Below are 26,365 nucleotides of genomic sequence, written 5' to 3'. Positions count from 1 at the left end.
CTGATATCACCTGATCTACGTAAGTTCTTCAAAGACAACAAGAGGCCTCAGTCATACACATAGAATCACAAGCAACTAAGAAATACTAAGAGTGAAAGAAAGTCTTTGTCAGGGAAAAGCATATTAAATTGGTTATTTAATACCAAATGATCAACCCTGAAAACATAGTATAAGTAACATTATAGAGCCTGAGCAAGCTGCACATATGTACACTGTATATATATATATATACACTGTATATATATAATATATATATACATATGTATATATACATATACATATATATATATACACTGTATATATATATAATTAGAATTTCTATAGTAGTCACTTCCCCTAACTGTAGCTGGTGGATTCTTCTTAGTTCAAAGTCAACCTGGTCTATACAGTGGCCTCCATTGAGTTCACATATACATATGTAAAAATCATAAAAGATGCATGAATCTAAAAGAGAACAAAGAAGGATATATGGGGTGGTTTGAGGGAAAGAAGAAGAACAGGGAAATGATGTGATTATTTTATAATGTAAAAATAAAATAAATAAACATATGTACAGGGGAAGTAGACACAAAAAAACTATTCATTTGAGTGACTAGCATAGAAATAAATGAACAGATAGATGTAACTACAATTGGGGGACTCTCGATGAAAATAATGGATTGCACCAATAACAGTGTCCTGACTATAGTATGGAAAAGTTAATTTGAGCGATGTATAACAGAGTATATCACTGTTTAGAAATGTATAAGTGTATTACTTATTACATATGAATGTGGATTGATCATTATCTTCAAAAACTATGTTAGTTAAAAATAATCACTAATATAAGACATTAAAAATAAAAGTAAAATGGAGTATCATGTCATCAAAAAATATATTCCTGCTGATCATTTCCAGTTAGATATTTAATGCCAGTTATGCAGAATAACTGCCAAAATTAGTCATCTTTTCATTTTGCCAAATACAGGATTTCTGTCTTCCTTGTGTCTTTCTGAGGACTATGGAGGCAGCATCACTTTTTTAGCCTCCAGGAGAAAATCAACACATCTATTAAATTTCTAATCCATGAGCTTGTTCTTTTGCAATCTTCAAAAATGTCAAAATTCTAGACTAAATTTTCAGAGAAGTCAGAAATCATCATTGAACAGCTGCACATTTTATCTTACTTCTTTAAAATTTGCTTTAAGTTACTTTAAAATTTATAGAAAGTCTTATTTCTTAGCAATTTAAAGAAGCAAGTGAAAGTAATTATGGTAGCCACTTACCCTTCTATATCTATTACAGGACCTCTCAATTATAGGAAATGTGTTGTTTAAGAATATTTTTGTTGGCCAGGCAGTGGTGGTGCATGCCTTTAATCCCAGCACTTGGGAGGCAGAGGCAGGCGGATTTCTGAGTTCAAGGTGAGCCTGGTCTACAGAGTGAGTTCCAGGACAGCCATGGCTACACAGAGAAACCTTGTCTTGGAAAAAAAAGAAAGAATATTTTTATTTAGAAGCTGGAGATATGGCTAAACAGTTAAGAGAATTGATTGCTTTTCCAGAGGTCCTGAGTTCAATTCCCAGCAACCACATGGTGGCTCACAACCATCTGTAATGGGATCTGATGACCTCTTTTAATGTGTCCAAAGACAGCCACAGTGTACTCATATACACATAATAAATAAATAAATAAATAAATAAATAGCTAAATAAATATTTTTTAAAAAGAAAGATTTCATCAAGAATATTTTGATTTAGAAACATCATCAACTGGTGTAGTGGCATGTACATTTACTTGTGACACTCAGGGGGTAAAGGCAGAAGGATCTTTTAGTTCATTACCAGTCTGGTATAGATATTGACTTCCAGTGAACCAGAAATACATACTGAGGGCCTATATCAAAAGGGGAGGAGAAAAGGAAGAAGAAGAAGAGGAAGAAGAATTTCTCATATTATTTTTCCAATTTACACTCACAATTTTATTATTTTACTATTCCCACAGGTAATAAAACTCATTTCCATGGAACATAAAAGCATGTTAGAAATGCATATCTTCAAGTTGCTTTCTCTCCTTTATCTCTCCTTTAGATATAGGTAGAGACACAGTTCACATATTGACACAACAAGTAATATTGATGTGGAAACAATAAATCTATACTTGATACTATCTATGAACCAGACATTATTGAAATGAAGCATCTAATTTACTTTATATGACAATCTTTTAAAACATGTGTAACAAAACCTGAGATTTACTTGATACTCCATCCTGAATGATCAAAGTTACTTTGTACCCTGATTTTAAAAGAACTTGATTTAATTTTATTATAAGATTTTTGCAAATGCTCATTTTATGACTTTTGCTAATGTCTTTACTTTCCAGATTATTAAAGATAAACTGTCTTTAGTGTACCTAAACAAAATGTATACATAATTCAAACTTCCTTTACTTCAGTGTTCATCCACAGTCAATACTTAGCATTGGTGATCGTAACAGTACCTGATGTTAGCATTTCTTCTCGGCTCTACCCAACAATTAACTAACAACAACCAGATATGAGCCTGGTTTGCTATAAAAGGACTATTTGACCTCCCTTTCTCTCCCTCTACCCCTTCTGTCTCTCTGGTCTCTCTCTCTCTGTGTGTGTCCTTTGCCTGCTCCTGTCTCTGTCTCTTATATGTTCCCAGCCAGTCTCTTTCCTTCTTTCTTCCCCCCTCCTCTCTCTGTCCTGTGCTCCATCTCTTTATATGCCTCTACTCCCTTTTCAATTCCTTTTCTTATGCCCTAAAATAAATGTTATTTTATACTAGACTTGTTGCATAGTTGGTTCCAAAAGGAGGGATGCCTCAGCATGGGCCCTCTAAGCACAGTCTCTCCTGCCATATCATATCACCATTTTATAAAACATATCAGCTGCATCAATAAAATTACAGTAAAATATCTCTATTTTATGTTAATGACAGTAATATTTCAAATATACATTAAATTTTATAACACATATACATATTTTAATTTATTTTGGTACATTATATGTATCTAAGAGGAAATTTAGGTTCAGCTCAGTGAGGAAAAGACCATTCATTATTACATTCTGAGAAGTATTTAAGTAGCAGAATCAAACTAATTCTCAGTTCTGTCTGATTTAACAAATATAATACACTGAAATATTTTCAGAATAATTTCTCAATCTTTTAAGAATGGTCTAGAAATATTTTTGGTAAAAATGTTCAATCTTTTAAGAATGTAATAATGTCTAAATTTTCACATGTATGGTTTCTTTTAAAAATCATACAGATGTAAGCCTCTTCAGCTTTGAAAAGGAGATTACATATTCATTAAACTTAATTTCAATTTTCTACTCAAATCACAGAAATATTCATTGCTGACTGATCCTTTAACAATATGTGTAATTGCTCATCTAGTACTTCATTAGGCTTTTAGTGGACCACGGTTCTTCAGCTGCAGCTGAAAATTTCATTAAGATATTTTGATGACGCTTTTTTCTACTTCCATTCTTAGAACTTAGATTTAGGGTCACTGGTGGCTTCTTACGAATCTGCCAACACCTCTATCTGTTAGTCACCACAGTTGATCAAATATCAAAGCATTTTAATCAGGCAACTTATGTTCACATTTTTCATGCCATTCAGTAGACCTCACTTGGCTTCCCTAATTATGTCTTACAGTCTAATAAGTTCTAGATGTCCACATGTGGCCTACAGATACTGATTGTCTATCAGGAGTCTTCAGAAGTCAATAGCTATTAACTATGAATAAACATGATACTTTCATTTATTGTGGATTGACATTTTATAACTTAGAGTATGTTTTTCAGGAGAATAAATACATTTTTTGAGTAAATTAATTGGCCACTTAGTGTCTACCTTTATTAATCATTAAGTCGAGAATAGGCTATAGAGGAATTTTAGTCTAGCAACATGGTTTCTCTGATTACATTAAAAAACATTCGATGTCTGTGTGATCTGGCTGGAAGGACACATCTTTAATTCCTCTGGCCAGACAGACATCCCCTTAGTACACAACTTTAGTCCCAAACAAGAAAAGTAAAATTAGTTTGGAGAAGGAAGCAGCCATATTTGACAGTCAACTCTAATTGAAGGGCTGACAAAGTGGTTAATCAGAGACATATTTGATGGAATAAAATAGAGTTAGGATATGTCCAGTTCTCACACAAACAGCACAGGAAAGACAGTGCAGGGAGAGACAGTCAGTTGGGAATTGAGTCAGTTGGGAGTCAGTGAGTTGGGAGTCAGTGCAGCATAGTGGAGTGGAGGCCTTTTGTGAGTTCATACAGTCCAGGGCAGGTCAGCAGAGCCAGTGAAGGCAGAGGATAAGAGGGCACAGAAGACAAGAACAAGTTGCCATAGTTAGTTTAAGAACAAGAAGAGAAATTCAGTAAGGACCTTAAAGAAACTAGATTGAATCAGTCAGTGTGGAGAGGAGTTTGAGACAAAATAGCTGAGTTGAACCAGCCAGTCCAAGTTCAGAAAGAACAAGAAAAGGAAGAGCTTATTCAGCAGCAAGCCTCAAGACAATAACTACATCAGGTAAATGAAATTTACTTTTATACTAACCATCTCCTCTATTTGTGAGTAAAGTCAATTTCTGTAAGGCTAAAATATTTGCTGTTTTGGCCATGCTCTAATGGAAGGCCACATATGGCAGGGTGTATTAGAATCGCAAAATGGATTTAAAGATTTTTACAATGATAAAAGAAAGAATACACAAAATTAGATGGGTAAGGAAGCAGGGACAGCAGGTAAGTCTGAGAAGAGTTGCAAGAATGGGTGAACATGTTCAAAATACATCATGTGAAATTCTCTAAGACGTAGCTAAACTGGTGAATTCTATGAAATTGCATACATTTAGAAATACATCACAGTTGTTACACATACAAATTCAAACAAACTATGACAGAATATATAGGGCCTTCTCACAAGTTGGGAGGAGCTAAGGTAGGAGTAGTAAGGAGAGAAAGAGGAGGAGTAAGGAGAGCAAGAGGAGAAGGAAGAGGAGGGGCTAAGGGGGAGAGACATAGGAGCCATGGATGACCACACATGTATCAAGAGCAGTCAGAGCAGTCGTGGGTAACAAATATCTAGGTTAGTTATTTGGGTAACACCTCTAACTGTGTGAGCATCTTGTTAATTGAGCATTATCAAACATATAAAGCCTTTGGTTAATCTTTAAGCATTAGAGTTTCATTTGGTACCTGAGTACCACGTGGATTTCGGGATGGTCTGGGCTCAGCCCAGTAGTTTGGAGACAGAGTAAAAGATTGACAGAGCCACCTCCCATGCTGGCATCTCGTGGGTGACAGGGCTGGTGTTTCTGGCTGCTTGAGCCAGTGGCTTGAACCAAACAAGGTGAGAACACACAGCCGCTGGTGGCCTCAGGCCTAGCTTAGTCGGGAATACGGCTGCTGATTAAGAACAAACCAGATTGGATGCTGCCAACGTAAAATATTATGACAATATGTATGTGTTATGAGTTCCAGTTTATTGATTTGCTTTTATGGAATTCCTGAGTGAATGAACAAATGGGTTTTTGTTTCTTATGCCTTCTTTGGGGCTATTTCCATTCTGATTTTTTTTGTCCAATACCAGTGTGTTAGTGTTTGCTTTATCTTATTTTATTATCTTTTAGAAATCTATTTTCTATTAAAAGATAGAAAGGGAATGGATATAGATGGGCAGGGATATGGAGAGAAATTTGGAGGAGTAAATGGAGCAGAAACTCAAATCAGGATATATTATATAGGGAAAATCTATTTTCAATAAAAGGAATAAAATGAGCTAGTGTTGTTCTCTGCAACAAAGAGAAAAAAGTGCTAAAAATATAGCCTTTACAAACTGAAGTCAAGAACATATAAAATATTATCACATTATCTACACTTATTAATGAAGCCTAAATTCAGTAACATCAGGATTGAAAACATATAGAAATCAAATAATAGAGTTTATCACCTAAATAGATTTAATGAAAGAAACAACATGGCTATCTCATTTGATGCATTAAAAAGTCTTTAATAAAATTAAACATACATTCATGGTTAACGACCTTAAGATTCTATGGGTACAGGGATGATGTCTCAATATAATGGAGGTAATATACAGTAATTCCACAGTCAACATGCTAAACTGAGCAAAGAAATCAAAGTATTTCCTCTAAAATCACATATAATACTGGATAACCACACTCTTCAGTGTTGTTACATGTAGTGTTTGAGCATTAGAGAAATGAAACAAAAATAGAGAATATATAGTTAGGAAAGGAAGGAGTCACATCATTCTTATTTACAGGTGATATTCTATGTATAAAAGAAATATCACACAAGAACTCACCTAAGCTGAATAACATATTCAGTAAAATAGAAGAATTCAAAATGAACACATAAAAATCTGAACTCCTTATTTACAAACCATAAATATAAGAAGAAAAAATAACAAACACAACAGAGAGAGGGAGAGAGAGAGACAGGGAGAGAGAGAGAGAGAGAGAGAGAGAGAGAGAGAGAGAGAGAGAGAGAGAGAGAGAGGCAGAGAGACACAGAGACACAGAGACACAAAGAGAAATATTTGTCTGGAAGGTGACAGACTTATACAATTACAACTTAAGACACTAAAGAAAAATAAGGAAGTTCATATAGAAATAGAAAGAAAACATATTTGAAACATAAATGAACAATATAAATAATCATGGCAGTATTAGCATCCTAGATTTAAAGTTTATGTTACCAAGAAATAAAAATATTTAACAGGAGTATGATTCGTAGATAAAACATACACATTTTATGGAATAAAATTGAGGACCCACATGTATGTCCTATTTTTACAGCCACCTGATATTTTTTGGCAATGAGGACATTAGATATTGGAGGGAATAAAGCATATTCAATTGACAGTGCTGGTGAAACTGGAGAGGTGCATAAGAAGAACAAAATTGATCCTGAATGCTTACCCTACACAAAACTAAGCTCCAAATAGATCAAAGTCATTAATATAATTCTTGATTCCCTGAATCTTGTAGTGATAGTAGGGGATAGATTTGAACTTATTTGTCCAAGAAAGGAATTTCTGAAAAATACTTTGGTATCATAGGCATTAAGAACAAAAGTAAAATGTGAAATCAAATGAAACTAAAAAATTTTCTGTACAGCAAAGGATGCTCTCATTCAAGTGAAGGCTCAGTATCTGAAAAAGGGTTAATATCTGCAATATACAAGAAAATAGAATAAAATAAAATTAAATTAAATTAAAAAGAAAGAAAAGAACTAAACACCAAGAAAATAGAAGGATTCAAAATGAACACATAAAAATTCCATCATAGGGTGGGGTATGGTGAGGAACAAAACTCAACACCTATCTGAGGTGTTAATGACAATTGACAGCTACTGACAAAAGAAAAGCCAATTTCCTAAATGTATAATCCCTTGTCAGTAGACCACACACAAGTGAATGACATCTTTCCAAAGAGATGAGGAAAGAAGTGATTAGACTGATTTTTTTTTCTCTTGTGTAGACAAGGTTGAAGGGGAGGATATTAGGTGTACTTCTGAGAGAAATTTGGGATTAAGTACTATCAAATTATATCCTATGAAAAATCTCAAAGTTAATATATTTTTAAAAGAATATTGGTAGCTCAATTGAATACATTTGTTGCCAAAGTTAAAAAGAAATCCGAGTTAGCTGATATAAAACATAGACACACACACGCACACATACACCCCAAAACTTCTATTCCAGAACTTCAGAGTATGTGTGTCTGGGGGCCCGGGGAGAAGTTGATACCCAGAGAGCTGCTTCCCTTTCTTAAAAGAGGAAGGTAGAATGGGGAAAAAGGTGTGTAAGGGGTTACTGGGAAGAGAGGAAGGGTAGATATTGGGCCATAAATTGAATAAATAAATAAATTTATTAAAAAGAAGAAAATAATAATGTCAGAGATTTGTTTTTACCCATGGCATAGATCTCAAGTTGAGCCAGTCATTGGCTGGCCATTCCCTCAGTCTCTGCTTCATCAGGACAAATTTTAGATAGAAGGTTTTATGACTGGGTTGGTTTCCTTATCCCTCTACTGGAAGTCTTTCCTGGCTACAGAAGGCCACCACTACAGGCTCCATATCCACCACTGTTAGGAGTTTCAGCTATCATTACTCTTATAGAATCCCTGGAGCATCCTCCATCCCAGGTCTCTTGTACTGTCTAGTGATTTCCCTTTCTTTGTTCCTGGCCCTTTCTTCCTGCCTTTGTTTACACATGACTGCTACCTTCCCTTCTCTATCCCCTTTCTCACCCAGTTCACTCCCTTCCTCCAACTTCTATGACTATTTTATTTCTGCTTCTGAGTGAGATACAAGCCTCCTCCCTTGGGCCATCCTTGTTATTTAGCTTCTTTGATTCTGTGGATTGTAGTATTGGGTATCCTGTATTTTATGACTAATGTCTACTTAGAGTGCATATCATGTATGGTTTTTTTGAGTCTGGATTACCTCATGTGGAATAATATTTTATCGTTCTATTTATTTGCCTGTAAATTTCATGATGTCCTTGTTTATAATGGTTGAGTAGTATTTCATTGTAAAAATGAACCACATATTCTTTATCCATTCTTTTGTTGAAGGACATTTAGATTATTTCCAGTTTACAACTATTAAATAATATTGCTTTGAACGTAGTGGGGCAAGTATTCTTGTGGTATGGTGGAACATCTTTTAGGTGTATTCCTGAAAAGTTTGGTTTTTTTGGTAGAACTACTACCAATTTTCTGAGAAAACACCAAATTGATTTCCAGAGTGGGTATACAATTTTGCACTCCCATCAGCAATGGAGGATTATTCTCCTTGCTCTCCATTCTCACCAGCATGTTCTGTTTCTTGAGTTTTTGATCTTAGCTATTCTGATGGGTGTAATGTGGACTCTCAGAGTTGGTTTGCTTTGCATTTTCTTGATGACTAACGATGTTGAACATTTATTTGTGTGCTTCTTGTTTATTCAAAATTCTTCTGTTGAGAATTCTCTGCTTATCTCTGTTCCCAATTTTTAATTGGATTATTTGGTTTATTGGGGTCTTGCTTGAGTTCTTTTGTATTTCAGATATTAGCCCTCTGTTGGATGTAGGGGTGATGAACATCTTTTCCTATTCTTTAGGATGCTATTTTGTCCTATTGATGTTGCTCTTTGCCTTAGAGAAGGTTTTCAGTTTCATGGAGTCCCAGTTATTAATTGTTGGTCACAGTGCCTGAGCAATTGCTGTTCTGCTCAAGAAGTTGTCTCTTTTACTAATTTGTTCAAGGCTATTTACTCACTTTCTCTTCTATTACATTTAGTATGTCTGGCTTTATGTTGACATCTTGGATACACGTGGACTTGAGTTTTGTGTAGGGTGATAAATATGGATTTCTCCAAAGAATTAGAAATATTGATTTCACATATGTTCCTAGGTTTGCATTTGTGTGTGTACCTTATATATACATATTTCTACAAATAATAAAAATACATAAATATTAACTTACTACATTTTTATAAAACATCATCTGTTTTAAGTGCCATGTATCCATATATTCACTCTTCACAGCTTCTAGATATTAAAGAATTAACATATGTTAGTTCATTTGACCCAGTTTAGTGTTATATATCATTAGTCCCACAACTCCAAATGCTTACATAGGTGAATCTCAATGGTCATCATGATATATACAGGGAGCTCCAGGCTATTAAAGAATGTACAATGGAACCCGTTCTCAAGACTCCTACCCCATAAAAAGTTAGGTCATTAGAGGAAATGAGAAGTAGGATCACTCACATATAGATAAGGATACTATCTTTCAGGCAAAATAGTAGACTATAGAATAGGAAAATGTCTTTTTTGGCTTTAGAATGAATGTCAGCTGAAAACCATCTACTCAGATCTTTTCTCTCAAAGTAAATAGCCAGGATTGGCTATGAGACTATAGGTCTTCAACCCCGTCAGAAATCCAGAATGACTGAGTTAACTGAAGTTATGGGAAGCACTAAACATAGCTTCTAAAACTTAGCCAATTTATAGAGACCGCTGAACACCTGAAAAGCCCCTATAGTACCGAACGTTGGAGCATCAAATCTTCAGCCTTCTGGCCCAGAGTCATCTGACAGACCTTAGTGATGCAGAATTATTAAGGGCTGATTACTGTGTCTAGGCAGATATAATCAGTCGACTATTCTGCATGTGTGTCCTTTTCTGGACAGTAATTTGTCTGTAGATGGAAAGAGGCAATTCTTGCCTAGTGGCTGTCACCACACAACTGGAGTAACTCCAAGGATGCTCAATTTCTTCTTAGAATCCACGACAGGAAGCTGTCAGGAGCAGACAGGTCTCTAATCAGAATGGACATTAATATGTAAATATTTGTAGCGTCAATTCTATGGACTTCTGATGTTTTGAAAACCAACTAGCCATGTAAGGTAACCTGTCTGTTCACTCCTCTCAGCTATTTCTAAATAAAATATGGTGAAAAAGCCAGGATCAAGAGTAAGTGTTTTAGTTAGAAGAGATGACAGAGGTTCTGGTCAGTCAACAAAATGATGGACTGGGTATTAGGACTATCTTGTACCTCACTGGTACAATTAGGAATAAGTATGCTCTAATTGTATTTTGAGAGAAAAGTTTTACTTTAACAGGAAGAGTGATATGTAGGAGGAGCTAAGTGGGAAGGAATACTGAGAGGAAGAGATGGAGTAAGGAGAGAAGATGAAGGAGAGGAGAAGCTAGGTGATGAGAGAGAGAAAGAGAGAGGGGGCATGGAGGCAGATGTTCACATGTCTCCACCAGTCAAAGATAGTTTTTATATCTAGGTTGGGTATTGGGCTTCTGATTGAGCATTACCAAACTTATAAATCCTTTGATTAACATTTTAAAAAATTGTATAAAAGCAAAAAGGAAAGGGGGGGCATGGGACAGGGGTTTTCTAGGGAGGGGAAATGGGGAAAGAGGATGGCATCTTAAATGTAAATAAAATATAAAATTAAATTAGAAAAAAGAATAGGAAAATGTCTTAACTGTAATATATAGAAGGTTAGCGTCTATAATATATAATGAATGAAAAGAAATGAGCATCAAAAACATTAACACAACTTAAAATGTAGAGAAATATGCAGAGTTTTCAAATACAAATGGCTAAAAAATACATAAGAAATGTTCAACATTCTTAGCTTTTGGATTCATTTAAAGATTCATTTACACCAGACACAATGACCAAGATCAATACAATAAAGAAAGTTCATGATAGCAAGGATGCAGGAAAGGGGGAATACTTATTTTTTCTAGAAGTAGTAAAAACTAGTACAGCCACTATGAAAATTAGTGGAGGTCCTCTGGGAATCTGGGAATATATTTACCTCATAATCCAACTATATATTACCCTTAGTCATATGCTCAAAAGATTTTATATCTTGTTGCAGAGATACTTCTTCATCCATAATCACTGATCTTATATTCATAATAGCCAGAAAATGCAAAGAAAAAATGACTACCAACAGGCAAATGGATAATGAAATATGATATATTGATACCATGCAATATCACTTACCTGATAAGAAAATAAAATTATGAAATGTATAGGTAAATGGATGGAGTTATAAAAATACAAATATTGTATATTTTATCACATATTTGGATGTTAGCTTTTTAAATTTTGATGTATGTGCTACAGTCCAAATAACTACAGAGGTTAGGTGCATAGTAAGGGATCAGGTGGAAGAAAAGGATCTCCCAAGGAAAGGGAGATAGAATATAGTTTTCTGAAGAGAAAAAGGGGGAACTGGAATAGAATTTAGATAAGAGGATGGAAGAAAAGGGTAAAGAAGGGAATGCTGGGAAAAACAAAATAACACTAATGGACATTTGAAAAGATATATGGAAACACTGAATCTAATAGGAGAGAAAATGGGAAAGAGCCTCGAATTCATTGGCACAGGAGGAAATTTTCTAACCAGAACTCCAATGGCTTAGCCTCTAAGATCAAGAATTAATAAATGGAACCTCATGAATTGGAAAGATTCTGTAAGGCAAAAGACATAGCCAATAGGAAAATCACCAACCTACAGCTTAGGAAAAAAAAAATATCTTTATTATTCCCACATCTGATAGAGGGCTAATATCCAAAATATATAACGAACTCAAGAAGCCAACCCCCAAGAAACCAAACAACCCAATCAAAACATGGTATATCATATGAACTTTTAGAAACTGCAGCAGCAGCAGACACATGAGACCTGCATGTGTTCAAGCAAAGTGGGGTTCCAGTACTGAAAGGGAAGAGTGGGCATTGGATCCTTCTTCTAGCCAAGAAGCTGTTTGCACTGGGCATATATAAGTACATTTTCCCATGGAAGTCACATTCTTGAAGGAGTTATAGAGAGTTATGTGCTACTGATCTTGGATCTGAAAACTGAACTCAGGAGTTCTGAAAAGGCAGTGTGAGCTCTTAACCATTGAGCCAACTCTCCAGACCCTTAAGAAAGTTTCTTAAAAGCTTACTTAATTATCTATTTTTTTCATTTTCTTTTCATTAACCTCTCTCCCTATTTATGGGACTTTCATTTTTTTTTTATTTTTGTGCCTAATATTCTTTGCTCTCTGGGTACCTTGATTCTACTGTAGAGTAGTCTGGGTTCCCTGCAATATAGGCATGAATATCATTCCTGTTTATAAGGGGAATGACAAAAAAGTAATAAGCACCCATTATTTCATGTACTTAGCCCTTTGTATTTGTAGAGTACACATATTTATATGTATTCTAGCTTATTTAAACTCATAGGATATAGTGATAAACCTTAATTACTTAATAATCAACTTCTTGGTAAATTTTCATATCATCTATTTACATGACATTATTTTATTGCCTCTATATTTCACCAAGTCTAAAGGACATGCATTTAAGTTATAAATATAAATGTAAATGTAATCTGTTTCTTTTACACACTTAATGACTGCAATAATTCTATACATATTTGTATGCAGTTTTCATAATGTACTGTGGACTGTGCAATTTAAAGTTGCAGTTTACTATCTCCTTCTATTACACCAATGTTCTACAAAAGCCATTCTATCCTCTGAAAGAAGATACACCACAGACATATACCATGGGTAGAAAGATCTGCTAACATACAGTACAAAGTTTAAAAGTGTAGTCAGTTAAATAGTAAATATTTTTTAAATGCAGAGAGTAAAGCTGCATGAAATGACTGATTCTTCACTGGTCACATACTACGGTAACATTGAAACATGACTGTAAATAAATGAATAAGAAATAGAGTGTGACATTTGCATGATGAAAGATGAAGCATATTTTCAATAATTTCAGTGATATTATAAATATCATTCAGAAATGTTAGCTGACCTAAATTTCCATTTGGCTAATGACTTTCTCTGCAAAGCATATGACAAGCTGTCACAACCACAACACTAGTAATACATCAATAGATTACACTGTTTGTAAGTTTTTATATATTTTCAGAAGCAGTGGACAAATTCCAGGTACAATAGAAATTAAATTAATAACTTACAGGACCAAGATAGAATATTAATATCCCAAACATGCATATAATACATAATACATGGGAGGGTTCTTTTCTTAAATAAAGAACATTTAACTGTATCCCACAAAATAAGTTTTAATCATCACTTTTTGATGCTAAAAAAAATCACCTTGAGAAATCTACAGCAAAAGATTTTATAATAAAGCATGTAGAAAACTAAGAGGACTTTAAGAAGCCATTTAGAGCTTTCTCTCTTCTCCATTGCCTAAATTAAATCTATATCAAATACTACTATTTTTCTTTGGTATCTGCTTTTGATTCCTCCAAAAGAAAGTTTGATTAGAACACATGTGAATGAAGCAAAATGTATTTTATTATATAGTTAAAAAGTTATGAGTTGAAATAGTTATTTGTATATTTGAATAATTATTACTTCACATGTATGCATATGAGGACATGGTCATTTAAACGTTAGCTTTGATAAACTTTTTTTAAAATTTTGCATAGGAAATCAGGGCAGAATTGGCAAATGCCTTTTATTAAAAGTAAATTGTTGTATAACAAAGAAAACAAGAACAGCATGTTAGCTACTTATAAAGGAGAGCAATGCTTCAAAGAAATAATGTCAGTACAGCAAAGAACACTCGTGGTGATTGCAGCATCTTTCAAAATAGCTAAAAATTGAATTAATGTGTTATCTAATGAGTAGTGAAAACATGACATATATATTTAGTTAAATTCTATTCAGTTGCAAAAATGACAACGCATTATTAGTAATGATATGGACAAACCTAGAGGACATAACATTAAGTTATATAAGAACAAAAAGAAGGGATCTATTGAGTATTCTTGCTGAGATGTCTGATCTAAAACATAGAGCATCATAGCAACAATGAGAAATCATTAAGTGGAGTCAGACTGCCAGTTCCACCTGGGACACAGCCAGCAGAGGTGAGCTCAAAGTTATCCCCTGAGCTCCATTGCCTGTCTTCCAAAGAAGTCCTCCAGGGCTCCAGAAACATCCAGGTTAGACCTCTCTGCCGCAGTCCCCCTACCTGCCAGTTCCACATGGGGTACATCCAGCAGAGGTGAGCTAGGCTCTGTCCCCTGAGCTCCATCATCATGCTCACAGCTCCGTTTCCCTTCCTGAGGAGGCCTGGGGGACCACAGAAACATTCAGGTCAACCTGGGGCACAACCAGTGTGCTGTTCCCTGAGATTCATTTTGAAGCTCAAGACTCTGTGTGCCTCCCCGAAGTGTGGAGAGAGGAGGTTGTTTGGAAATTCTAGACTGGTTAATGACTAGAAAGTTAGAGCCAAGCACGAAGACTATATTCTTGTCTTATATCATCCAAAAGGGATATTGTGTTTTATAATACATTAATGTATAAAAAATATAGAATGGAGAATGTATATCTTGTATATTTTTTTTACCAAGAAGTGACTGTTGAGGTATTTTACAAACCTAAATTCACCCAAGTTGTGTATACAATATCCTAATATGTAAGCATTCTCTGACAATAATATAACCACCAAAATAACCAATACATTTTAAAGGTGCTTATTATGGCACTCGTTATTAAAATCAACATTGACCCCTGTGATTTAGAATTAGGCAATTTGCATTCCTTGTCATTCATAATCTCTTCCTACTACCCCCCCCCAACCAGTTCAACTTTATCTTGGGTTAGTTTCCAATCCCTGCTTATTGTTACAGTCCTGATTGTTTCCTTTGTCTTTGTACACAAAGTTACTGATCTTTATTCAGGGACAATACATTTAAGACCTGCCCCAGTAGAGGTTTTTACCAGCCTCCACATTAAAGAGCCAATAAATTTAAAAAAAAAAAAAAGATGTTTGATTTCAAAATTCAGCGATCAATAAATCAATGCCAATGATTTATGGCAAGAAGAGAGGCACACAGACTTAGAAGCCTGCTTCATAGCAGCTGAAGCTAGTTTACCCATATAAACTTACAGGACTTTAGTTCATTTTACTCCTTCTGGGAAAACTTAAGTCCAGCTGCAAATCATTGAACTTTCTATTTCTGTTTAGAAATGTTATGGGCGTTTCCTCTACCATGTACTGTGCGAAACTGCCTGTTCAATTTTCTAGTCAGATTTCCATCTTATTTGTAGAAAAATTCTTCTAAAAATATAAAAGCTAGAAAAAAATTGCATATGTCCAGAAAGAACTGAAGAAGAGATACAAACTCGTTTATATAGACTCATATATCTATTTCTGATCATTTTTGAGTCCAAGTAATGATAGATACATCTCTAATCACAGTAATTTTGTTCTGGAAAGAAGTGAATTTCAAAAGCTTAGGACTATTCAAGTCCATGTAGCTAGTTATTTTTTGAAGGTCAAGAATAAAGATAGTTCCTAGTGTTGTTTCTACTGAATCCACATTCCCATTCTTAGCAATTCAACTGAAAAGGTATTCTAAAATGACAAAATTATTTTGTATTGCAAGTATCTGTCATATTCCTCTTGCTTTTGTCTTAAGTTACAAAACACTTATAAACAACTTTGTGTGTGTACCTTCTAAACTATGTTGTGCACATGTGAGCATGAATCTGTGTATATATAGGTGGTAGAAGTTGATGTCAGATGTCTTCTTTGGTCATTCTTTGCCCTATCTTCTGAGACAGGGTATTTCACTGAACCTTATTTGCAGAGTTGGAGACTCTGGTAAAACTAGCAAGCTATGGTGATTGACCTGTTCTTCCTCATGCTAGTTTCACTTACAGACATCTGAGAATATGCCTTGCTTTTTTGCATTGCACTAGGGCTGTAAACTCAGGTCCTCTTTCTTATGCAGCCAGGACTGTAATATCTAAGCCATCATTCTACCCCACAAAACCTTTGTATCTTAGAGATTTCAAAGAAAGACTTCTAATGCCAGCTTCAATGGGACTGAATCAAAGTACCAGCAGGGATTTTTCTCTTTTCTGGAAGCTCTAGGGCAGAACTCATTTACAGCTTCTACTAAAGGCTGGCTACAAACTTTGTTTGATGGTCCATTTGGATATCCAAGGCCAGCATAGGAAAGTCAACCTCTTTTGCATCAAAACACCCAGCAAACACCAATCAGCCCATCTTGCCTTTTATTACCAAATCTGGTTGATATTCCTTTGAACCTATCTGAATACTCCAGGGCAATCTTTCCATTTTAAAATAACCTTACAAATAACCCAATTTTCATAAGTAACAGTAAATTCACCTGGTAAGAATTTGCTGCTGATGAGATTTTATATTATATTCTAACTGGGACTTACGGTATATGAAAGATGATGCTAAACAAAGAAACTGGAAAGGACATGTCATGCCTAAAGCTCAATGAGGTGTCATTATCACCCGTTATGATGAGAAATTTGGAGGATGATTTTTGATAACACTTAGAGAAGTCCAAGTGCAAACTGTCATTCTCGGTAATGTGGCTGACTTTGCTGCCACTATTTGAAGGCCATAAAAGAACACACAAGAAAGAAATTCCCAACCTTTTAAATGCATTGGCTCAATTGTTCATTCCAAACTGCTGGCAGCCAGAATTTAGATTGGGTCTCTATCCTGGGTTATCCTGGATCTCAAGCAAGTTGGTATCTATCACACACTCTTAACTAATTAGCCTCCAATATCTCATGAGCCCCTTCTTTAACAATATATATACCGAATTCATGCTACTTGTCTAGACAGTCCTGAGTAACGTAGCTAGCTTCTAGTATTTCTAGGTAAATATGAAAGTTTTAATTATTATTTTGCATCAGTCTTTGCCTATTATTTCTTCGTTCTATATTTTCCCACTGAGTACTATTTTATTTCTATAATTTTTTTCTCATTTCTACTATACCTTCCTCACCTAATTATTTTACTACTTGTGGCTACTAATATTCACTTTATTTTGAGTTAAGTCTATACTGTATAACAACACATTCAGATCATTACCACTCTTGTAATTGCTTCTAGGCCTCAATCATCCAGAGCTTCTTAACCACACATTTCTATAATATAATATCTAAACTCTTAGCTGAACTCAATTTTAGACACTGTCATTTTTGAGTGCAAATTATTCTCTACAACTATATCATTTTAGTTCATATCCTTGCCACCTAAGTGTAGTAATAAAAGAATCACAGATATTATGATAGTGTTTTCACCACTGATACTATTTACCTTATATTTTGTTAAACTCTAGTATTCTCCTCAATAAAAGAATGAGGAAAGAGGGATTACGAAGTAGTTTACACATATTATATAAATGCAGAGCAGAGTGTGGCTGTAAGAGGGAACTGGCATTCCTTATGGTAATGAAACACTGATGGCAGAAAGAAGATTCCAAGATAGGTTTCTCAAAGGAGGTCATCTTTGATCTATATTTGAAGTGGAGGGCATGCTTACTAAAGAAAATCTGGGTGTCCTAGAAGCCATATTTCTTGGCCATTCCGAATAGTTTGTAGCATTCTTTATTTTCTCATATTTAAATGGAGGTCATATCTATTTACTAAGCCAGATGTAAATATAGATTTTTTTTTCAAAATTAAATTTTCGATTATGTATTAAGCTTTATCTTTCAGAGAACATTGCATCTTTCTTATTTAAGCGAGCATTGGAATCCTATTAATGCTTCCATTTTCTTTCTAGCAGTGTTACTGAATCAAGACAAACACCAGTCGTGATAAAAGCACTCTTGAGCTATTCATCTTCATCTTTTCATGCTTTTAGTTTATCCAAGGACAACTCTGTCAAGTCATACTCTAAAATGCTGATAAGGAAGAATCCAAGCACAATGAAGAATACAAGGCACACACTCACATGCCTTTACAAATGTGTAACCCTTGTACCTAACAGAAATGGTCTTAGCTCTAAGTGAACTTCTCACACTAGCTTTCCTCAATGACAAATTTCAACTCTTTGAGCTGCAATTAGCTTTATTCTGAACCAAGCTGCGTTCTTGACATTTTTACCTTTCTTGTGATATCTTTGTTGGATTTTCACTCCTTAGAAATATAAACATTCTGAGGGGTAAGATTATATATTTAGCCATATGTATGTGCTTCCATCACAACTCCTATATCAAAAACTATTACCAATAAAGTGAATAAAGACAATATTGTTTATATAATTTCTTTAAACCTTGCAGTTTAGTGAGCTATTTATTACCTTCTTGAAACATAAGTTTAATAAAGATACAATTTTTTTCTGATTTCCTTTCCTTACTTGTGGGGAAATACTTTCATATATATATATATATATATATATATATATATATATGGAGAATGACACAGTTACTTTTTAGATGACTTTCTATAACCTAATGCAATCAAACAGTGACACAGGTGTGAATACTATTTAATTTTTTTTTACTTCAAATTCACATTTCCTACAATTTATCACTCAAATATAGGAAAAAAATTCTATATGAATTAAATATTTTTCTTTGAACTGAGACAAGTTTTTCTTTTCTACATCAACACTTTCACTACAGGGTGTTCTGAGGCCTGAAAAGAAAGGCTGTGTGCTAAAGCTGTGACTGGTAACACTTCAGCAGGCATATTAACTGCCTGTGGGAGAGCTATTTAATTTGAATAGAATCTGAACAGTGGTAGGAAGGCTGTATGTAACCCCCCATTATTCTATTGATAAAAAGCCCTATTGCCTTTAAGATCTGAAAAGCAAGACCGCTGCATTAAAAAGAAAATAAGTTGTCTGGAAGATATAGTCAGAAGCAGTTAAACATATATTACAGGAGACTTTACTCATTATGAGGCCAAAGAGAGAGGAGACAATGAAATTGAGAATCCACTGGTTATAGAAATAGAAAATAATAAACACTTTATTAAAACATGGTTAAACTTATCTTTGGAAGCATTTAAATTTCAATTGAAAATACAAGGATTAAAGGAAAATGCCTAGTATTTTAGCTACAATTCAATGGATATAATTTCCTAATAAATAGAACTTATTAAAGATGAAACACTTTAACATATGAAAGTTATGTATATCAGAATATTATGTTTAGAGGATCTGTGGCAATATATATTTGATTACTCAGAACAGAGGAGTGCCTTAAAGTTTACACAAGAAGGAGCCCTTATAATTTTGTGTGCTGTATTCCAGTGCATTGTACATTGTTCTCTCACCTGAAAGTAGGTAAACCTAACATTGTTAGAATGTGCTTTCATGTCTGTCATAGTGTGTTTTTATTTTGAATTGTCTTAAATGACTTTTGATAGGCTCTGTATTTTTTTTAACATTCCAGAAAACAATGACTAAATGAAGCTCTTACTGAAATAAAAAGATAAATTCAGGTTTTCACATTTTCTGTCATTCTGGCTGAATAATTTTAAGTTGATATACTCACTTAAAGGTGAGAATTTATTGTTAACAATAAATAGTAGTTGTAAACCAAATATTCTTGGAAAATATCATGATATTTTAAAGATATAATAGTTGTACTAAATTGAACATGCAGAGTATACATTAAAATGTTGCCAAGATTATTTCATTAGTTGCAATATTTAACATTGAACATGTACTAAGGTAGAAGAGTCAGGTTTTCATTAAATGCAATGATCAATAAAATTTTTTTGCCTAGATCCCTTTTTGTCTTATCTTATCCTTGATCTGACATCAGGTTGATATTGTACAACATATACAGCCACACAAATTGAAAACTCAATACTTTCCTTTACTCTTTTTTCTCATTATATAGCTATTTTGATTGTTAACTGATTATTCTGAGTACTTTTGAATTGTTTCCTTACCTTTTTGTCATTTTTACTACCATCCTTACAGTTAAAAGCCTCTTTTGCTGCACTATGTAAATATTCTCCTACCTGCATTAGCGCACCAAGTACTATAACACTGTTTTACTTAAAGAAAGCTGTCTTTGAGTTTGAGTCTTTTTAAAGAAGGATGACTAATTAATAGTCATTGCATGTGTTTTGTATATTTTCAAGAGGAAAACTTTAATAATACCAGTAGCTTACATTTATCTGCAATCTTTGTAACTCTTGAGTATAGTTATCTCAACCTATTCTCTAAAATTAAAGATCCAGTGTTACGATCTATACTCTAACTTACATATCCCATTTCATATTCTTTTCTATCTTGATGGCTTTAAATCAAGTTATCAATGATCAATGTGTTTTTAGCTCTGTTCCTTTCCTTGAATGTTCTTTTAGTCTTGTGATGTTTGTTTTTTGTTTTTGTTTTTTTTTTATAAAATTCCAAACAAAATGGATCTATTAGTATCTATTTGTGTTGCCTTTTGGACATAAGATTTAGTGCTTGAAAACACTGAAGTAACGACTAAAAGTCATTCTATGCATTTTCAACAAAGTTAGTAAAATGATTATATCTTGCTTTGAGATAGCATGGCATTTTCTAAGAACATTTTGTTTACACTTATTATTTTGAACCCAAAAAGAAACTGAAGTTATATATACAATGATAAAAGCAATCACAGAGAAGTTAGATTTTTTAATGCTGTTATAGCCTTTAAAAAGTTGTTTAGACGATGAGAGTTCATCAAGCATTCTGAGAAGCCCAAATGAATTAAGAATCTATAAGCCCCAATATCATGCATTTTTTTTTATTACTATTGCTCTGTAGTATAGCTTGAGATCAGGGATCGTGATTTCCCCACCAGTTCTTTTAATAAAAATTGTTTTTGTTATTCTGGGTTCTTTGCCTTTCCATATGAATTTAAGAATTGCTCTTTCCATGTCTTTGAAGAATTGTGTTGGGATTTTGATTGGGATTGCATTGAATCAGTAAATTGCCTTGGGTAGGATGGCCGTTTTTACTATGTTAATTCTTCCAATTCATGAGCCCAGAAGGAATCTCCATTTCCTGAGATCTTCAATTTTTTTCTTGAGAGACTTGAAGTTATTGTCATACAAAATTTTCACTTCTTTGGTTAGTGTTACCCCAAGATATTTTATATTATTTGTGCCTATTGTGAAGGGAGTTGTTTTCTGAATTTCTTCCTCCGACTGTTTATGATTTGTATAAAGGAAGGCTATTGATTTATTTGAGTTAATTTTATACCCAGCCACATTGCTGAAGTTGTTTATCAGCTAAAGAAGTTCTCTGGTAGAATTTCTGGGGTTGTTTATGTATACTATCATATCATCTGTAATAGTGATACCTTTACTTCATTGCCAATTTGTATCCCCTTGAACTCTTTTTGTTGTATTATTGTTGTAGCTAGCACTTCAAGCACTATATTGAATAGATATAGAGAAAGTGGGTATCCTTGTCTTGTCCCCAACTTTAATGGGATTGCTTTAAGTATAGATTGCTTCAAGTATGTTTCCATTTAATTTGATATTGGCTGTTAGTTTGCAGTAAGTTGCTTTTATTATGTTAGATATACGCCATAAATATCACTTTTTCTGCATCAAAGGAGATGATCATATGATTTTTTTGAGTTTGTTTATATAGTGGATTAAATTAATGGATTTTTATGTATTGAACCAACCTTGCATTCCTGGGATGAAGCCTACTTGATCTTGGTGAATGATAGTTTTGATGTGTTCTTATATTCTGTTTGCTAGGATTTTGTTGACTTTTTTGCATTGATATTCATAAGTGAAATTGGTCTTAAGTTCTCTTTTTATTGTGTCCTTTTGTTGTTTAGGTATCACAGTAATTGTGGCTTCACAGAATAAATGTTCATAGAATTCAATGAATGAATATTTCTATTTTATGGAATAGTTTGAGGAATGCTGGTATTAGGTCTTCTCTGAAGTTCTGGTAGAAGTCTACACTAAATTCATCTGGACCTGGGCTTCTTTTGGTTGGGAGGTTTTTAATGACTTGTATTTCCTTAGGGGATATGAACCTGTTTAGAAAGTTTGCCTGCTCTTGATTTAACTGTGTTATGTGGTTGAAATTCATCCATTATATCTAGATTTTCTAGTTTTGTTAAGTAAAGGTTTTGTAGTAGAATCTTACAATTTTTTTTTTAATTTCCTCAGTTTCTGCTATGTCTCCCTTTTCATTTCTGATTTTGTTAGTTTGGATACTGCCTCTGGATTCTTTAGTTAGTTTGGCTAAGAGTTTATCTATGTTGGTGATTCTCTCAAAGTACCAGCTTTTGGTTTTGTTGATTCTTTGTATCATTCTCTTTCTTTATATTTCGTTGATTCTGTCAGAGTTTGACTGTTTCCTCCCTTCAACTCCACTTGGGTGTGCTTGCTTCCTTTGGTTCTAGAGCTCTCAAGTGCACTGTTATTTGTATAAGATCTCCCCTAATTTCTTTGCCTGGGCACTTAGTGCTATGTGTTTTTTTTTTTTTCTTAGCACTGCTTTCATTCTGTCCAATAAGTTTGTATATGTTGCTTCATCACTTTCATTGAATTCCAGTAAGTCTTTAATTTCTTTCTTTACTTCTTTCCTGAACAAGTTATCATTGAGTAGAAAGTTGTTCAGTTTCCTAGTGTATGTGGGTTTTCTGTTGTTTTTATTGTTATTGAAGACCAGCCTTAGTCTGTGGTGATCTGATAGGATGCATGGGATTATTTCAATCTTCTTGTATCAGTTGAGACTTGTTTTGTGCCCAGTTCTATGGTCAGTTTTGGAGAAGGTACCATGACATGCTGAGGAGAAGGTGTATTCTTTTGTTTTAGGGTGAAATGTTTTATAGTATAGATATGTGTTAAATCTATTTGGTTCATAACCTCTATTAGTTTCATTTTGTCTCTGTTTAGTTTCTGTTTCAATGACTTATGTATTAGTGAGAGTGGGGTGCTGAAGTCTCACCCTACTATTGTGTGGCATTCAGTGTGTGTTTTGAGCTTTTTTGAAGTTTCTTTTATAAATGTGGTTGCTTTTGCATTTGAGACATAGATGTTCCGTGTCAGGGACCAATCTACCAGATGTTGGAACCCACGCTATCCCAAGCTTTGGGGGCTAAATTGTCCCTGCTCAATTGTCCCTGCTCATACTGCTACTTTGGTCCATGGGTCAGGGTTCAGCAGGAGAGAGAGTGAGGGTGGACACGAAGAATGGAGACCAGACAGAGTGCAATTCAGTCTCATTTATTCTCAAGTCTGTCTTCTTCTCTCTTTTCAAGTTTCTTGTTTCTAGTCCAAGTCCCAAGTCTTGAGTTCCTAGTCCCTAGTGCCTCCAAGTTCCAAGTTTCCAGTCCCCTCTTCTGTTTGCCTTTTGCCTTTTATAAATCTTACTTCTTACATCACACCTTTAAGTCACATACACTCAAGGGAAAATCTTGGGTATATAAAACAAGATGTTATCAGAGTATGTTCAGCTGTTGTAGGCTGTTGAAAACAAGTCTCTTGTCAGGGTATATGGCTCAAGATGGCTACAAGGATGATATCTGCCTTCTACCAGCTTCCCACAGTTCAGAATTGAAACTTTCTCTTGTTGGTTTTTACTTTGATGAATATGAAGTGTCTTTCCTCATATAGCTTGATAACTTTTGGTTCAAAGTCTATTTTATGAGATATTAGGATGGCAACTCCAGCTCGTTTCTTGTGGCCATTTGCTTGCAAGAAATTTTTCTAGCCTTTTACAATGAGGTAGTGTCTATCTTTGTCATTGTGGTGTGTTTCCTGTAGGAAGCAAAATGCTGGATTCTGTTTGTAGGAGAACCAGCAGTCTCAATTAAGCTGGACCCCCAAGATCTCTCAGACACGGGATCAGAAACCACGTAGCATATACTTGCTAATATGAGGCCCCCAACACATATACAGCAGAGGACTGTGGGGTCTGGGTTCAGTCAGAGAAGATGCATCTAACACACAAGAGACTGAAGTCCCCAGGGAGTGGAGAGGTCTGGGTAGGTGGGTAGGGACTTGTGGTGGTGGGGGAGAAAGGAGAGGAGGTACAGGATGTGGAACAGTCAGCATGTGGCTGTTTGCATCTCTGCTTATGGAGCAGCTTTCAGTGGACTATGACAAGAAGTCCAAGCTGGAATTTGCCATTTACTCAGCCTCCCCCCAACCCCAGGTTTTTATAGCTGTAGTAGAGCTATAGAACTCCATCCTGACCTCACATACCACACTGGAACATTCCAACTGTGCTTTCATGGTAGATAATGAAGTCATCTATGACATCAGCTGGCACAACCTGGTTATTGATCATCCCACATACACCAACCTCAATTGTCTGATTGGGTAGATTGTGTCATCCATCCCAGCCTTCCAGAGGTTTGATGAAAACTTGAATGTGGAGTTAACAGAATTCCAGACCAACCTGGTACCATACTGTCGCCTCAACTTCTCACTGCAGACCTATGCCCCAGTCATCTCAGTTTAGAAGGCATTCTGTGAGCAGCTGTCAGTGGTAGAGATCACCAACACTTGCTTTGAGTCATCCAATCAGATGGTCAAGTGTGACCCTTGCCATGGCAAATACATGGCCTGCTGCAAGTTGTACAGGGTAGATGTGGTTCCAAAAGATGTTAACATGGCTATTGCTACCATCAAGACGAAATGTACCATCCAATTTGTAGATTGGTACCCAACTGGATTTAAGGTGGATATTAACTACAAGCTTCTCACCTTGGTTCCTGGGGGAGACCTAGCCAAGAAGAAGTGGACTGTGTGCATGCTGAGCAATATCACTGCCATCGCAGAGGCTTGGACCCACCTGAACCACAAATTTGACCTCATGTAACCAAGCAGACCTTTGTGCATTGGTACATGGAGGAAGACATGGAGGAAGGGTAGTTCTCAGAGGCCTGAGAGAACCTGACAATGCTGGAGGATTATGAAGAAGTAAGCGTAGATTCTGTAAAAGAAGAAGAAGAAGAAGAAGAAGAAGAAGAAGAAGAAGAAGAAGAAGAAGAAGAAGAAGAAGAAGAAGAAGAAGTGGAGGATTTCGTAGTGCATGGGTCTGTCTGATAGCCATCCATTTATGGTTTTCCCCACCACTGACACTAAAGGATATGTTTACTTATTAAAGTTTCTAAGTGAAGGCCAGAAAAAAATTTATAATCCCTATTTATTTTATCAGGTTCTTCATATTTATTCTGAGAATCATGTATTGTTTCTTAGATATGGTTATAATATCATCACCATGAAACAATTGGTAAAACCTAAACCAAAATAAAAGAAAATATAATTTAATAGGAAAATTACCTAGAGCAAAAAGGAGGAGGGGGGATGGGATAGGGGAGTTTTAGGGAGGGAAAATGTAAATAAATAAAATATTCAATAAAAACAAAAACAAAAAAGAGATAATTACCTAATAGTGTAAAGTCCTGGGTTCCTTTTCCAAGTCATAATAAGTCAGTAATTTAGTTGACTAGTAAAAAGATGACACTATTTTAATGACACTACATAGAACAAATAATAAAGTGTCCTGTTAATTGGCTTTGGCATCACATATTTTGTTATTCACTTTCCCACTGTTCAATAGTAAAAGTTAGAATTGTATTAAATAATAGTAAAAATTAGAATTGTATTAAATAATTCCAGGATACACAATGACATAAACTTTCCAACATTAAAAGATAATACCTTTTAATTTCTCATATTTCTGTGCCTTCAAATAGTAAAGATGTTTGAGTACAAGATCATATCTTATCAAAGTCTAGCTAAGTTCCAACGTTAGAGTGTCATTTATGCCATGATTTGTTCTGCAGAGGTCACGAATGTTTTTTGTCTCTATAATGGTATAATTCCCTTCAATAAGAAGAAGTTGTCTATGAGGTTAAGACAAAGTTGTCCAATAGGAATTAAGAACTTTTAACATCTAGGCTATTGTAAGCAAACCTTTCCTGCTATACTAAACAAGTCAATAAATGATTCCCAAATGATCTGGAAAAGATGATGAGCTCCATCAAGCCCTTAAGAAAGGAGCAGATTTGAATCT

The 26,365-nt window shown here is 34.7% G+C and overlaps 1 pseudogene; it reads left to right on the top strand.

Moving 5' to 3' along the window:
• The first annotated feature begins 24,409 nt into the window (after window positions 1-24,409).
• On the top strand, window positions 24,410-25,392 carry LOC143440244 (tubulin alpha-3 chain-like; annotated as a pseudogene).
• Window positions 25,393-26,365: the final 973 nt, after the last annotated feature.

Source organism: Arvicanthis niloticus, chromosome 29 (assembly GCF_011762505.2).
Source record: "Arvicanthis niloticus isolate mArvNil1 chromosome 29, mArvNil1.pat.X, whole genome shotgun sequence".
NCBI classification, from domain to species: Eukaryota; Metazoa; Chordata; class Mammalia; order Rodentia; family Muridae; genus Arvicanthis; species Arvicanthis niloticus.
The sequence above is the reverse complement of the archived record's forward strand: the minus strand, read 5'-3'. Positions and strand labels throughout refer to the sequence as shown.